The sequence below is a fragment of the Panthera onca genome, chromosome B1 (genome assembly GCF_046562875.1).
Source record: "Panthera onca isolate mPanOnc1 chromosome B1, mPanOnc1 haplotype 2, whole genome shotgun sequence".
In the NCBI taxonomy this organism is placed as follows: domain Eukaryota; kingdom Metazoa; phylum Chordata; class Mammalia; order Carnivora; family Felidae; genus Panthera; species Panthera onca.
The window spans coordinates 129,140,929-129,154,634 of NC_138342.1; the positions used below are offsets into that span (position 1 = coordinate 129,140,929).

The window sequence follows — 13,706 nt, forward strand, 5'->3', positions numbered from 1 at the left end:
CCAAGACCTGAGCAGTGAGAAGATGTCCTAGTCATCCAGGACTGAAGAACATGCCTACTATGAAAAGATCTGGAACTGTGGGGATGTGCATAAAAGAAGGAGGACCACGAACATATTCAGGCTTAGGGACAGAGTCTTCATCTCAATAACAGAAACTGTTTGCTGTTATTTTAGAGCCTAAACTTTGTTTCTCTGGTGGCCAGGTTCATGGCCAGAGGGAAACGCAGCGTCTCAGGCTACCACTGCGAAGACGTTCTTTTTGATCCCCACCTCATCGGATTCAGCAGCTCCAGCGACTCCTGCCTTGACACTTGTTCCCTTTGTTGGAAAGCTACACGGTGATTCTTCCTCTAGATGGTTCCTCTAGTTTTGATTGGAACGCATCATTGCTACTCAGAAACCAGGAGAAAATAATTGTGATGTGCTTCTGTGCAGTCGTGCCATTAATTGGCCTTATCTTGTCCCCTGCAGGGTTGTTGTAAAGCAATACAGGCCATCAGCTGCATTCTACCTTGTGTGACAAGTGGTGGAAGTATCTGCAGAGGTGGTGCTGAAACTACATTACAAAGAGGGTCTCTGTGGAGCAGGCCACGCACTCACAGAGAGCTCCGAGATCAGCTGGTCCATGTTCTTTGAACTTTCTTAAATGCTTTTTTTCCCCCAACAAAATCTTCTTTGGATATCTAGGTTATAAGTCTGAGAAAAGCAATGAATTGACACCTGGGAGAGCCTTCATGGTCATTATTTTTTGGATGTCTAAGCACTGATTCTTCCCGAAGCTCTTGGATTCTGCCAGGCACATGCTGAAAAAGAGCTAATCATACCAGCTCATTTGTATTGGTGCTTGCAACGAGAGAGACACTGTGGAGCACATACTTGTAGTGTCACATTTACTGTCCCTAGCAGCCCTATGATGTTGACATCATATGGTCCTCACTGTTTTACACATGAGGTATTAGGCTTAGTGACCTTTAGTGACCTGCCTAAGGTCACATGACTAAGGTCAAGGAGTTGGCCTTGAACCTGGGTCTCCCTGACTTACCAGCCAGTGTCCTTAATTGCCAATCTAGTGGGACATCAGCACTAGATGTCAAAGGATGTTGTCATGACTTCGTGATGTCACATCTGTGGTCACGATCAGGACCCAGTAATTTTGACCCCTGGTCCAGTGTTCTTTGTGCTGTACCATAGTGACAGCTGCTTTGGAACTATCAGAGTGATATTTCATAGATCAGCTAGTTTCCTAGGAGAACAGTTACCTTAAGCAAAACGTAGTGATGCATGTCCTTCTTTTCATAAAGCAAAAGAATAGTGTTTTTTTGAAAAGGAGATGAGCATGTGTTGGAGGGGAGAAACCCCTTCCTCCTCTCACCTACCTTATTGTCTTGTCTGTAACCAGACAAGTCAAAAAATCTTTGAAAAGGGTTTATTTTTGAAAGAAAAAGTTAGTAGGTGGGTTAATTTATTTGTCTTGTTCTCCAGGTTGTTTGTATGTATGTATTTATTCATTTATAAATGTTTACTTTTGAGATGGAGTGAACATGCGGGGGGACAGCAGCAGAGAGAGAGGGGGACAGAGGATCTGAAGCGGGCTCTGTGCCGACAGCAGAGAACCTGATATGGGGCTTGAACTCTCGAATGCTGAGATCATGACCTGGCCCAAACCAAGAGTCAGGTGCTTAACCGACTGAGCTACCCAGTTGCCCTGATATTTATTTATTTTAAATGAACTCAAATCACCTACCAGTCTAACATGAGAGACAAATATTTTTTAAATGGTAACGTAAGCACATAGAGTAAAAGCTACTTTTGTGTTAATTCTTAAGACTGGTTAGGACTGAATATTGGGAAATATGGATTGAGTTTATTGAAGCAGCCTTAGTGTTGTTTTTTGTTGGTTTGCCTGCAAAGTTATGTTCTTTCTCTGTTTGAAGACTTCTAACATTTCAAAAATTTTTGTTGTTCAAAGAAATAGGATTTTCTTTCTTTCAAAGTAATCTTTAATAGCTGTGGATATGTATGTGGCTTCTTGTGGTGACTGATAGTGCTTGTTGTAGGCGGTCTGGGATGCAGACTCTGAGATGGTTAGGTTAGGCTGTGTTCTTTGAATCAACACCTGTGGGGAGAGAAGGAAGCAGGACTAGGCAGAGAGAGATGATGGACTGCCACGAAGTCTCCACAAAGGCCTGGGCTGTCCTGAATTGGGGTGAGGTGGTCCCAGCGTTCCTTAGTCCAGGCATGGGTGTGGCTGCCTTCAAGGAGAAGGAGTAATATTGGGTAAAATGGCTGTCTTCAGCAGAGGGCAATTTCTAGAGAAAGCTGACAGCCAGGAACACTCGTAGCAGCTGGGAGAATAAATCTCTTGGCCCTGGAGGGGCTGTGTGGATGTCGCAGCAGCCAGTACAGTGCCGTCAGCTCTTGAAATTCAGTAGAAGGGTAGCAGAAGGTGGAGAGGAGGTTATTAGATAATCTTTGTGTGGTGGATATGGGTTTAAGGTAAGTGGATAGTTGTAGAAGATGCAATCTGTTAACAAATCCAGTCTTACCCTGTGTGTGTGTGTGTGTGTGTGTGTGTGTGTGTGTGTGTGTGTGTGTGAAGAGAGTTTGAGGTATAGCCCCATAAAAATAGAGCCACTTTTTTTGGTATAGAATTTACCTAATTTATTGCGCGATTTATTCTAGTATTAAATTCCAAATCTGGCTAAGTCACGGATTTTTAAATTGCTCACACAGGAATGTGCTTGTATTATAATTATCTGAAGAAAAGCCTGGAACCATGCTGCATGGAGAAGATGAGCATGGCCTATAGAAATTTTATGTAACCAGGAGCCAGATTGCAGAATCTGATCCACAGGGGGGATTTAATATAAGGATTAATGACCTGAATTTTTATTTAAAATATTGCATGGTTTTATATTTCATTAACAATTTTACAAAACACATGTAGTTACATCTTAATTTGCTAATTTGAATTATATACAAAAAATTGCAGTAGATACACAACTAAACTTATGAGCCGTTCCTCATATTGATCAGTATTTGCCATATGAAGAAATAAACACAAAAGTGTTTTGAGTCAGCATTTTGGGTAATTAATTCATCTTTCTTAAAAAAAATTTTTTTTTAATGTTTATTATTGAGAGAGAGAAAGAGAGAGAGAGAACAAACAGGAGGAACAGAGAGAGAGGGAGACACAGAATCCGAAGCCGGCTCCAGGCTCTGAGCTGTCAGCACAGAGTCTGATGCAGGGCTCGAACTCACAAACCACGAATTCATGACCTGGGCTGAAGTTGGACACTTAACTGCCTGAGCCACGCAGGCGCCCCGTTTTGCTAATCTTTCTAACATGCATTAGAATTACAAACCAGTTGGATTTCATTTGCATAGTTACTCCTGGTATAAGCAGGGAAATGCAACAGCATATCCAGTATTCATTAAGACCTAGAATGTAAAGAATCATGTCGTATTTTTATCAACACACTTCTCATTTGGTCAGGTGAATTGCTGCCCTGTGTTACTCTCAGATACATTCCCGTACAAACATGGTATCAGTGAAAGAACCCCTCTTTGGTGCAGCCATTCCTACTCCCTTGCTTGACCACTGCTGCAATGGACTCCCCTTCTCTCTCACCAGTCTCCCAGCTTGTCCGGTCTCTTTGCCTCTGCTTGTTGTTAGCCTTGCGACCATTCATCTTTCCTTTAGCTTCAGTTCCTTCAACTATAAAATGGGTATGATAGCCCCTACCTCATTGAATGGTTGTGAAAATTACACAGACGGTTTAATGTGGTACCTAGCACAGGGTACACTGACTCTCATAAATGGCAGCCCTTACTTCTGGTTATTACTGTTACTTGCCCAGGTAAACCTCTCCCCGGTGTGAGTTCCTTATTCCCCGAGGCCTCGGACTAAATCTTATTTCCGTGCTCCACACTGTGCATCTTGGGCAGTTGGATGAGTGCTTTGTAAATCACCCATGAATAACATAAATTGTGATCCCTACCCCCAAGGAGACCAGAGTCTGGTTCCGAAATAACTAGAACACAAAGTAGAAAGTACATTGCCATAGGGAGATGTAATTAAGAGGTTTAGAGAAGAAAGAGATTAATAGGGTAAATTTAAGGCAGGCACTTAGTAGGTGTTCAGCATAATGTTTTTGATCCTGGCAGCCAGAGGTTTGGGGATGGTAGAAATTTTTGCAGGATTATAGTGGACATGTTATGTTTCTGCTTTGAATTCTACCCCCCTCAACTTGCAATGGCAGCTTGTTCTTTGAACTTTACATGTGACAGGGGTGGGGAGGGTGCTTCTTTTTTAGCCCAAGCAGGTGGAATTAGATCTGAGAGCATCTGTTAAACACATCCAGGTCCTTTTGACACTTTTGCTACCATTTACCGAATACATCTACCATTATTTACACTGCGTGTGCTGTTACACTGAGCACATGCTTATTTTGTATGCTTGGTTGCAGTGTGTAGATAATATGAGCATTTTTTTTTATTTTTAAAAATTTTCATTATATTGTTATTCTGTTTAATGACTTTCAAAAGATTCTCCAGAGAGAGAGAGAGAGAGAGAGAGAGAGAGAGAGAGAGAGAGCGCGAGGAGAATTAATTATTTTTTAATCACATTTTTTGGCTAGCATGTTCTGCTTTGTGATCCTCCTCCCTTCTCCCCCCCCGCCCCCCCCCCCCCCATCACATAAGCTAGATTTAGGGGAGAAATCACAGGAGGATCTGTTCAGACAGTTACTTGTTTGATTCCCCCAGAGGCACTGGCTCTTAGATCTTCTACCAGTGTAGCTCTTCTGATCTTTTATTCTGTAAGGTGTTTGTGTCTCTGTATGATGGATGTTTCACTGACCCAAGTAAATGGAAGAAAATTTTCTCCAGCCTTTAAATGTATTGCTTTCCTTGTTCTTTCAAAAACACACTTTTCTTGGGTAAGAACATTTTAGAGGCATTTGGCATCAAATCAACAGAATTGTGGCCTTTAATGGAATTTGAAGCACCGAGAGGTGGTTTGATTGGTAAGAATCCATTTTTTGTTGTTGTTGTTCTGTTTCCTTCTCCTTGGCTACACCCCTTTCACACAATAAACAGCTCTCCTCCTCTTCCTCCCCTTATTTTTTGAAACAAGAGTATCTGATTTCATTGAGTTTTGTACTTTGGCTTTTATTGTCACTTTCCTTTTTCCCTTGAAGGGGAGGAAAAACTCAACTTGTGTACAGAGTAAATTAAATTATGAGGAAAATAGTCCACGGAGTTAAACAAGATGAACTGAGGTTTTGTAACTGAATCTAAGCATTGCCATGATGTTGCAAATAGTCTAAACTATGATTCAGAAACATATTAGTCATTTTGATATACTGTTGATTTGGCTAATTACCCTGAAGGCTGGCTGGCAGACTGAATTGCCCAAGTCACCTAGTAATTTCGATCAAATCAACGAGTAATTATAGTTTTGTGCAGGCAACAAATATAGAATACTGATTATGTTAGACTAAAGAAGATGTTATTGTGATATAATCATATAAAATACTTAATTCTATCATTATAGCAGTCCTTACCTTTTTTGCACTCAGTGCTTAAATTCTCAGCACATGACAAAGATTGTGGCAACTTTTTGGAGAAAATCGTTTTATTCTCTCAATAAACCATACTTATAAGTACTTATATTTTAAACATACATTAATTATAATGAGCATGTGTTTGGAAACCCTTAGAACTAGATATGGTCAGGTTTAAAGCTCGAAATTCTCTTAGATTTCGCATAGAAAGAACCTAAAAATGAACAGTTTGTATGCTAGAGCCCAAAGTTTTTGCTACTAAGTTCACTATCAGTTCATTAGATCAATACTAATATTAGCACAATCAGGCCCACCTGAAATCCAGATTAAATTTGTTTGATTCCCATTCCGTTGTCCTCTTTTTTCTCACGTTGGGGAAATCCTTCTCCAGAGTATGGTGTTTATTACCGGATTTGTAACTGGCAATGTTTATATGCTATTTTCGTGGGCATAAATTTAAAATATTTTAGAAACAGAGCCATGTTTACTGAACGGAAAAAATCTGTCTTTAATTTTACTCCAGTTGTCTCTTGGATGGTTTACCTACATTCCTTTTCTATGAAAGCAGGAAATGTAACTTACTTGGAATTAGCACAGATTTGGTATGTAGTTAATGTTTGTGAGGCTCCTCCTTGTGAGTTATTCTGAAGCAAGCTCCTATGTTGTGTAGTAACTTCACCCACCTTATATGTCCTTGACCTACCACTCCCCCGCCCCCAAAAAATCTGAGAAAGAGAACAATAATTTCAAAGTTTCAGATATTTTGAGTTTGTTCTTGGGGAATTGTAGATGTGTTCCTGCTATCTTCTTGCTTGGTCCTAACTTCTACCTGCCTCTCCTGGTGTGAAATGTGTCATTGTGCTGAAAGCCATTCCTGCATTTGACCATACATGTTATGTTTGGTACAACCGACCCCAAATGCCTACTGCTTTCTTGGGATACTCTAGCCATTTTGCCAGCTTAATGAGACAAAGTATGTTGATTTCCAGCAAGGGCTTTGCTAAGGGGTGTCGGTAGTAATTTTGAGTGTTTGCATGTATTGCCTTAGGCATGGACATTAGAATCTACAGAGAAGCTGCAATTCCATTCCAGTGGTATTGAGTCAGATCATCAATCTTTGGTAATTCTGCAGGGTTTAGAATGTAAGCGAATTATTATGCATATGTATGTTAATATTATATAAAATTATCCTTCCACAAAAAGGAACTCTTTTGCTTCCATACCTACTTCACAGCTCCTTTGATTTTAGAAGTTAATTAGCTCTCAAGTGCAGGATGCTTTGAGGGGGAAGTAGGAACTCTTGTCTACTCTTTTTGCTCATCGTTTTCCACCTGAAACACTAACTCCAGGGAGAAATAGTGCCAATTGCAACATTTATCTCAAGCAAAATTTAATTTAAAATACCGTCTTTGATTTTTCTTTTCTTGCTTTCACTTTCTCTTTCTTTCCCCTCTGTACAGAAGACATTGATACACACATGTTAATTTAGTGGAGAAGAGTTTTAATTAAACAAGTATGGATAGCCTGAAACCATTCAAGTCTGTGCCAGTCACTGTAGAGGCAAGTGTAGATGAATTGAAGCAGAATATGGGAGAGCTGTGATCTACCCAGTTGCTTCTGGAGGCTTATAGATAAATTAATGCCTTCCTCCCCATGAGGACAGCCTCTCAGCAGGTCTGCTAGGGGGCTGGCAGCCATCCAGTCAATAAGCCACCCTTGCTGCAACAGTGGAACTGCTTAATACGAGTCGCTTCAGCTTTGCTTTTATTTCTTGGAAAGGCATCACAGTCAGCCTAAATTCTGGACCCCCCAAGCAGAAATTAGAGCCTCTATTACCCTTTGTTAATTGCAAATTACATATGGCTTTTGTACTGTAGCGTCTCTGAAAAGGCAGCAAGTAATGATTAGTGTTTCCATCTGTGTGCAGAACTAGACTTGTGTGTGTGTGTGCGTGCGTGCACCGTGTGTGCATCTCTGTGCGCAGGGAGAGTGAGAGAGCATGTACCTCTCATTGAGGGAAAGCACTGCTTTGTTTGGAGGTAACCGATCTCTTACCAAGTTCTATTTTCGACTTCCACAGGATGATGCTTGTGGCAAAATGGAGGCTTCAGTATAGTGAGATCTGCTGTTAATGAGTGTAATATTTTTAAATGACAAAGTTTAAGAAATGTATTTGTAGGTGCATAATATTCGGTTTTCAATGGCAAATGTTAGTTTGGAAGAATGGGGTTTGTACAGGTAGAAAAAAAATCCTATTAAAAAAGACAACATTTAAAAAGTTTTAGTGCAGGAAGCCTGGGTGGCTCAGTCAGTTAAGCATCCAGCTTCGGCTCAGGTCATGATCTCGCGGTCCGTGAGTTCGAGCCCTGTGTCGGGCTCTGTGCTGACAGCTCAGAGCCTGGAGACTGTTTCAGATTCTGTGTCTGCCTCTCTCTCTGCCCCTCCCCTATTCACGCTCTGTCTCTCTCTGTCTCAAAAATAAATAAACGTTAAAAAAAATAAAAAGTTTTAGTGCATGGTGGTGAAATCGCTCAACTATAACTACAGTAAACTGTAATGCTGGACGATTTTTAAAATAAGAGAAATCTTCATAGTGAGCTGTGACTGATGTATTTTTTTTGATTTTTTACTTTTACTTTGATGGATTTTGTTTTGTCTTAAAAAGAGGTCCTTAAAAAATTATTGAGAACCGTGGAGAACACAGGATCCCTCCAACGACATTTGGAGAACCAGTGATCTAGACTGACAAAAATTTTGGCAAGACATTAATTCTCTAAATTCCCAGAGCTATGAACCCCATAGGGAAAGGTAAACTACATAAATTTTAACTAAGTATTATTACACAATAATTTAAAAATAAGTATTAGAAAAGTGGTCCTTAACAGTAAGACTGCCACTCTTCTGAATTCTTTGTACTTTTTTTTTAATGTTTATTTTTGAGACAGAGACAGAGCATGAGCAGGGGAGGGGCGTAGAGAGAGGTAGACACAGAATCCGAAACAGGATCCAGACTGTGAGCTGTCAGCACAGAGCCAGACACGGGGCTTGAACTCATGAACCGTGAGATCGTGACCTGAGCCAAAGTCAGACCCTTAACCGTCTGAGCCACCCAGGTGCCCTGAATTCTTTACACCTTCTTAACATTTTTTTTCCATCCATATTTAGTCTGTTGGAAGCTAATAAGCCAGAACTCTAGATGTAGCTGTTTTCCCTTTGTGTGTCTTCTCTTGAATATTTTCTCAAACATCTTGTGGTCCTTATAATTGATTCAAACAGCATACTGTAGGGGCGCCTGGGTGGCTCAGTTGGTTGGATGTCGAACTCTTGATTTCAGCCTGGGTCATGATCCCAGGGTCGTGGGATTGAGCCCTGCATTGGGCTCCGTGCTGAGCATGTAGCCTGCTGAGGAGTCTCTCTCTCTCTCTCTCTCTCTCTCTCTCTCTCTCTGCCCCTCTCCCCAACTTGGGCATGCTTGCTCCCCTCTCTCTAAAAAAACCAAACCAAACCAAAACCAAAACAAAACAAAACTGAAAACAAATGGCATATTCTATTAAGATTCTCTTTTATCCCTGTTCACACCATCAGGCGTTTTCTGCACAGGTACTTTTCCTTTCCTGTTGAGATGAAGAGACATCAGGTCTATCGGAATTGCTATACTAAGCTGGACTTGGGTACTGCTGTTTTGGATGTTCATTTGCTTTTATTTTATAAACTTTTTTTAAAGTTTATTTTTTTGAGGGAAAGAGCATGAGGGGGAAGGGGTAAAGGGAGAGAAGGAGAGAGAGGGAGAGAGGGAGAGAGAATATTCCAAGCAGGCTCCATGCTGTCAGTGCAAAGCTTGATGTGGGGCTTAAACTCATGACCCATGAAATCGTGACCTGAGCCAAAATCAAGAGTGGAACACCGACTGAGCCACCCAGGTGCCTCTGCTTTTATTTTAAATTAAAAAATGTTTTCTCTAAGTAGTACATGACCATGGTACCAAATGCAAAAAGTGAAGAAAGGTACACAGTGAAAAAAGGTCTCCCTGCCTCCTCTGTCCCCAGCCACCTGATGTCCTTCTGCAGAGGTAGCCACTTTGCTAACCTTTTTGGGTATCTTCACAGATGGTCTGTGCATTTTCAGGCATATAGAGTAACACATTGCTTTTTTTCTTACACAAATGATGGCGTCGTGTATTTGATGTTCTGTACATACCCTGGCAACCTTTCTGATATTGGTACATTCAGAGCTACCTACTTTAAAAAAAAAAATTGTGACTTAGTTTCCATTATATAGAAGTGCCCAACTGGGGCACCTGTCAGCTGTGCTGACAGCTCAGAGCCTGGAGCCTGCTTCGGATTCTGTGTCTCCCCTCTCTCCTCCCCTCCCATGCTCGTGCTCTGTCTCTCTCTGTCTCTCAATAATAAATAAACGTTAAAAAACAATTAAAAAAAAAAAGAAGTGTCCACCTTATGTAACCAGACCACTGCTGGGGGATATTGAGGATCTTTCCAGTTGTTTACTATCTAAACAGTGCTACAAAGGCTATCACTGTAGTTAGAGAGGTGCTAGTGGTTAAGAGGACGTGTCTGGCTCAGATCCTAGGATATCTGCATGACTTTGATTAGGCCACTTCCTTTACCTCTCTGTAATTTCCTTACCTGTGAAAAAAGGGGAGTATAGCCCATGGGACTGTTGAGAAGATTTAATGTTGTAATATATTTCAAATAGTCCTGGCATAGAGACATGCTCTGTGTATGACAACTCTTACTATTCAGTCTGCCATTTTGCAAGATGAAAGGGTCTTCATAGGATAAATGCACAGAAATAGTTTTGCTGATCAAATTTAATTTTGAAGACTATTGCCAAATCATTCCCTGTAGGTAGAAGACCAGTTGATGTTCTCACCTGAGGTGTGGGAGGTGAGCTCATTTTTAGTTCTCATAAATCGCCTCTGGATATGTGTGTAAATCTGTACCATGATTGTATGTTCCTGAGGCCCATTTAAGTAGTTGCTCAAGAGGGAAAGATTTCAAGTTAAAAACTTCTGACCCCTGAAATTTTTCAGTGCTTCTAGAAGATCTTACTTTTTTACTTTTATCATCATGACATCTTATCTTAATAATAAACTGATCATGGCAATAATAAATGTGTGAGTGGTAAGCTACTTTAAACCAGTAGGCTTTTATTATGTACTTCTAGAATTCTTTACCTACTCATAGATGAGAAAATGTAGTCTATTAAATCTTCATACCATTTGTTAGAGGGATTATTATATTTACATGTAAGGAAGCTTTACATAATTTTTTTGTAATGTTTATTCATTTTTGAGAGAGAGAGAGAGAGGGAGAGACAGAGCGTGAGCCGGAGAGGTGCAGAGAGAGAGGGAGACGCAGAATCTGAAGCAGGCTCCAGGCTCTGAGCTGTCAGCACAGAGCCTGACGCGGGGCTCTAACTCAGGAACTGTGAGATCATGACCTGAACCGAAGTCAGACACTTTAACCGACTGAGCCACCCAGGCGCCCCCATAATTTTTATGTTCATAAAAAATGAATGTAAAATTAGAACTTGATAGTGTTAGGTTACCGCATAAGCTACTAGTATTGCACCTGCTTGAAGGTAAGACAGCAGTCTCGATTAGCTCAAGCACCAGTGGTTTACTCCATTTCTGTCATGTTTAGAGTACACAAAAGGCACCCAACTCTGTGGCCCGTTTCATAGACTGGTGAAGAAGAGTGCTTTGTCCTAATCAGCGTAGGATCATGTTCTCGGAGACGAGCAAATTGTTGACTTCTAAGCCTTTGCTAACTCTGTAATAAATGCTAATCACTTTGTACCTCTGATGCCTCACCTTGCAGTGTTTTGGGTAAGAGTGGAAGCGCTTAGCCAGCCATGAAATTGGTAGGACACCAAGGCCTGAACTGATTATTATTCAAGAGCGTGGTTACTCATGGGCTGGAACGAGCCCCACGCTGCTGCAGCAGAACTTTTAGTTACAATTAAAGTCACAAAAATTCTACAAGTCTCTCCAGTAATACCTTTAGTACTGGAACTGCCTGTTAGCCTCTGTTTTGGGACTCTTCATGGCTTTACCATGAATGCATCTTTAAAGTGGCTTTTAAACTTTTTTCAAACGGGAGCAATTCATTGACGCTTTTTTAGAATTGGCTGAAAACTGTAGCTGCCTCTCTTAAGAGAAGGATGCCCACAATTTATGAGATTCCTGGATATGCATGGGATTTTATTGGTACTTCACTCATTGGATTTAGTATGTCTTATGCCGTGCATGGATGAAGGACATTTTTTGAAAAGAGGGCTTTTCATGTTGTTATTTCAAAGGTAATTATGACATCACCTTGGTTCTACTATGGATTGCGTATCTGAAAATTTTCACTGAAAGCACTTGAAAAGCTGCTGGGAGGGAACTAATTTTGAATGATACAGCTATAAAGGTAGGTGTAGACTCAACAGCACAACTTCCCAAAGTACCTGCTTTTCCCTAGAAAGTGCCCCAAAAACGTGTTGGTCAAAAACTTTTTTTTCCAAGAACATTTCTTGAGAAGAACTTCATTAGTATGAGAGGGTCCTTAGATTCAGAGCGTTTACCCCAAATCTCTGTTTTAGAATATTACCCCATAGAAGTTGTTGGTTCATCTTGTTTCTGCATTTACCTCAGTTTTGTGGCATAAATCTTACCTGAGTTATCCTTTGATAGCTTTCAACAAAATAGTGGTGTGAAAAGGCAGTGCATACTACCAAAATTGTAGTGGTGAATTGGTTTGTTGGGGAGACTCCCCAAGAATGGTTTAGTTTTCAAGTTTCAACAAATCAGTCCATGTGTGCAAGAAACTTTTCTGTTCAGTCACCAGCGAGCTGATGTCTTGACACTTCATATAATTTTAAAAAACTGTAATTTTTACGTTCTAAATCCTTGCCAGTAGTGGGTTAGTTTCTTAAATAGCCTTAAAAATTAAGTTCCCAAACAAATTTCAGGTATGAATATGAATATTTTAATTTTTCTTCTCCATTCTACTTATCAGTCAGTCACATGGCACTTGGGTATGACCTCGGTGGTAGCCCGTTCTAGTGAAATTAAAATGTAAACCATGAAATTCTTTCAAGAAGTTATTGACAGTTTTCTGCAATCTAGTTACTATTTTGAAGTATGCATTTATCAAAGCCTGAAACTATTTGGAATCTACGTACTGAGAGAATTTTCCTTGTGCACACTCTTTTAATGGGCGGTTTACAACTTGGTAGGACAAAACAAGATTCTGCTTTACTGAATAATGGACAGTAATCAGTGAATGAGCCAGAGTCAAAAAACTATGGCAGGTTGAGGGAGGCTAAGGACAAGGTCCAGGAGACTCAGGGCCTATTGGATGCTTGCTTTATTTTCTACAGTCCAGCATTGCTATGTGATATGACAGCCAGAGAGAAAAGGAAACTGGGCCAGAGGATACAGCACAGGGAGGATTTAGGTTTAATAGGATTTTATTAGGCTCTAAGTAGAGGTTGTCTGAGGTAGTTTAACCCAAAATGAATTCCCCCCCCAACTGCTATTACTCATAATTGAGGGCACAGGTTTTCTCTCTCTTCAGGTGTTCCCAGTATTTGAAGAATCTTCACCCCTAGATGGAATTTTACATGATAAGCACATTTATAGTAATAGACTTTTTATGTATTTAGTAGCAGCCAATTCAGGGCATTCCAAAGTGCATTCTAAAACAATGAGTTTTTCTATTGGCAATTGCTTAGGAAAAAACCCAAACAAACTGAATTATATTAGAGATGGATGATTCCTGTGCTTTGGGTTCTTTTTTTTTTTTTTTAAACGTTTTATTTATTTTTGAGACAGGGAGAGACAGAGCATGAACAGGGGAGGGTCAGAGAGAGGGAGACACAGAATCTGAAACAGGCTCCAGGCTCTGAGCTGTCAGCACAGAGCCCGATGCGGGTCCTGAACTCACGGACCGCGAGATCATGACCTGAGCCGAAGTCGGCCGCTTAACCGACTGAGCCACCCAGGCACCCCTGCTTTGGGTTCTTTAAGTGAACTAGGCTTTAATTGTTGTTTGTTTGTTTGTTTAATATACCTCCTTTTCTTTTTTTTTTTCTTCCTTTTTCTTTTTTTCTTTTTTGAGAGAGAGAGTGTGT

The 13,706-nt window shown here is 40.6% G+C and overlaps 1 protein-coding gene across 2 annotated transcripts in view; it reads left to right on the forward strand.

Moving 5' to 3' along the window:
• FHIP1A (FHF complex subunit HOOK interacting protein 1A) overlaps window positions 1-13,706 on the forward strand; it is a 252,724-nt gene that overhangs the window by 141,193 nt on the left and 97,825 nt on the right. The window contains exon 3 of one of the 2 annotated variants that reach the window (XM_060654005.3): window positions 11,889-12,001. The exons of the other annotated variant lie outside the window; for it this stretch is intronic. The gene's annotated coding sequence lies outside the window, so the exon portion shown is untranslated. The remainder of the gene's footprint in view (window positions 1-11,888; window positions 12,002-13,706) is intronic. 2 annotated transcript variants of the gene reach the window in all.